This window comes from Canis aureus, unplaced genomic scaffold, assembly GCF_053574225.1.
Source record: "Canis aureus isolate CA01 unplaced genomic scaffold, VMU_Caureus_v.1.0 ptg000387l_RagTag, whole genome shotgun sequence".
Taxonomy (NCBI): Eukaryota; Metazoa; Chordata; class Mammalia; order Carnivora; family Canidae; genus Canis; species Canis aureus.
Window position 1 is genome coordinate 1 of NW_027554593.1, and position 3018 is coordinate 3018.

Genomic DNA, 3018 nt, shown 5'->3' on the forward strand with positions numbered 1-3018 from the left:
GATGATAAGAGAGATAATGTTGATAAAGAACATTTTGTTAGGGAGAGGAATTGAACCTCTGATAATAAAGGTTTAAGTTTTACGCAGTTACCGGGCTCTGCCACCCTAACAAAGCCCCTTTTCTCGGGCTTATGAGGAGATAAACTGGTTAGATTGAGTTGACTTCATCTATTAGTTTTAAGGCGCCTTTGTGAGGTAGGCCTTACATCCCTTGTCCTTTCGTACTGGGGGAGGTTATATAATAGATAGAAACCGACCTGGATTACTCCGGTCTGAACTCAGATCACGTAGGACTTTAATCGTTGAACAAACGAACCCTTAATAGCTGCTGCACCATTAGGATGTCCTGATCCAACATCGAGGTCGTAAACCCTATTGTCGATATGGACTCTTGAATAGGATTGCGCTGTTATCCCTAGGGTAACTTGTTCCGTTGATCAAAAATTATTGGATCAATAAGTGATGTTATATTTTGACTTGTGGGTCTAAATTTTAATCACTCGGGAGTTTTTTTATATTCCGAGGTCACCCCAACCTAAATTGCTAACCCACAATAATGGTGTAATGTTATGCCTTGTAGGTATTTAGTATCCATAAGTTTGGGTTAGTTAATTAAAGCTCCATAGGGTCTTCTCGTCTTATTGTGGCATTCCCGCCTCTTCACGGGAAGGTCAATTTCACTGATTGGGAATAAGAGACAGTTAAACCCTCGTGTGGCCATTCATACAAGTCCTTATTTAGAGAACAAATGATTATGCTACCTTTGCACGGTCAGGATACCGCGGCCGTTAAACAAGTGTCACTGGGCAGGCAGTGCCTCCAATACTAGAAATGCTGGAGGTGATGTTTTTGGTAAACAGGCGGGGTTTGTGTTTGCCGAGTTCCTTTTACTCCTTTTAATCTTTCCTTAAATGCATGCCTGTGTTGGGTTAACAATAGGGTAGATAAGTATTTCATTTTTGGGTTGATATTATCAGATTGTTAACTATCAGTGGTCTATCCGTTTCTGATATAAGCTTATGCGGGAGAAAATAGTTCTTGTTACTCATACTAGCATTGTTGCTTCTATATTTAAATAGAATGGCCCAGGAGGTATAATTAGGAGTTGATGTAATATGATTGGGATTAAGTTATATTGTTTGTTGAGCTGGAACGCTTTCTCAATTGGTGGCTGCTTTTAAGCCAACTATGGTGATGTTAGTATATACTCTCTAATAAAGGTTGTATCCTGATTCTAAGAAGCTGTACCTTCTTAGACTATATTTTAAATTTACATTAAAATTTTGTTTTTTTTAGGTAAATTTAAAGTTGAACTAAAATTCTGTTTGTGGGCAACCAGCTATCACCAGGCTCGTTAGGCTTTTCACCTCTACCCACAAATCTTCTCACTATTTTGCTACATAGATGAGTTGATCCTTTTAGATTGTTTATGGGTAGCTCGTCTGGTTTCGGGGAGCTTAGCTTAAGTTCTCTTTGTTAAGTCGTTTCTGGCTAGTTCATTATGCAAAAGGTAAAAGGGGTAATCTTTGCTGTTTAATACTGTTAAGATGTCTTTCATCATTCCCTTACGGTACTATCTCTATCGCTCCAATTAAAATTTCTATCTCCTATACTTTTATTATTTAACTAAATGTTTTACTTTATATGTCTGTGATACTTAAGTTTGGGGTTAGTTGGGCTAGCTTTTGTTCAAAGTGGTCATAAGTAATGAAATCTTCTGGGTGTAGGCCAGACGCTTTAGTTAAGCTACACTTTGATTAATCCAAGCACACCTTCCGGTATGCTTACCTTGTTACGACTTGTCTCCTCTTGTGTCTTAGTTAAGTTAATATGGTTATGGTTGTGTCTTATTACTTGAGGAGGGTGACGGGCGGTGTGTGCGTGCTTCATGGCCCTATTCAATTAAGCTCTCTATTCTTAATTTACTACTAAATCCTCCTTCAGTTTTTAATTTCATAAAAACGTTCGTGGAATGTTCTTGGGTAGAAAATGTAGCCCATTTCTTCCCACCCCATAAGTTACACCTTGACCTAACTTTTTTATGTAAAATGATTGTGCTTACTATTCTACCTTTTGAGGGTTTGCTGAAGATGGCGGTATATAGACTGAATTAGCAAAGGGTGGTGAGGTTTATCGGGGTTTATCGATTATAGAACAGGCTCCTCTAGAGGGATATAAAGCACCGCCAAGTCCTTTGAGTTTTAAGCTATTGCTAGTAGTCCTCTGGCGAATTATTTTGTTGTAAAATTATCTATGTTTAGGGCTAAGCATAGTGGGGTATCTAATCCCAGTTTGGGTCTTAGCTATCGTGTAGTCAGATTATTATAAAGTCACTTTCGTGGTCTATTTTATGGTAACTGTAGCTTTTTACGGCTTAGTTAAGTTTTAACTTTAGTGCAAAGGTATCTTAAACACGCTTTACGCCGTGGGCCTATTAGTTTGGGTTAATCGTATGACCGCGGTGGCTGGCACGAAATTTACCAACCCTTTTTAGTATGGCTTAGTCAAACTTTCGTTTATGGCTTAATTTTTATCACTGCTGTATCCCGTGGGGGTGTGGCTTAGCAAGGTGTTATGAGCTACTTAAGAGTGTGCTTGATACCTGCTCCTTTAGATCACTGCTGATTTTAAGGGCATTCTCACTGGGGCGTGGAGACTTGCATGTGTAAGTCTACTAAGAACTAATAGGAAGGCTAGGACCAAACCTTTGTGTTTATGGAGTCGTGCGACTCATCTTGGCATTTTCAGTGCCTTGCTTTATTAATTAAGCTACATTAACTTATACTGAAATTGTAGTGTGTATAATAAATAAAATACATAGTAAATATGAGAGGAAAAAAAAAGGGGATGCTATCTATAGATAGACCACGAGATCGAATGCGTGTAAGACTGTTGTGTTAAGTTAACTAGAGTAGCAATACATTTGTATACAATTTAAATAAAGCTTGTGAGTATTGTATGCACTTAGTCCTGTTTTTGGGGTTTGGCAGGACATAAATAAGTGTATAATAGATGACA

At 38.2% G+C, this 3018-nt stretch overlaps 1 pseudogene; it reads right to left on the bottom strand.

Annotated features, from left to right (window-relative positions):
* Positions 1–1755: 1755 nt before the first annotated feature.
* On the bottom strand, positions 1756–2710 carry LOC144310072 (18S ribosomal RNA; annotated as a pseudogene).
* Between the last annotated feature and the right edge of the window lie 308 nt (positions 2711–3018).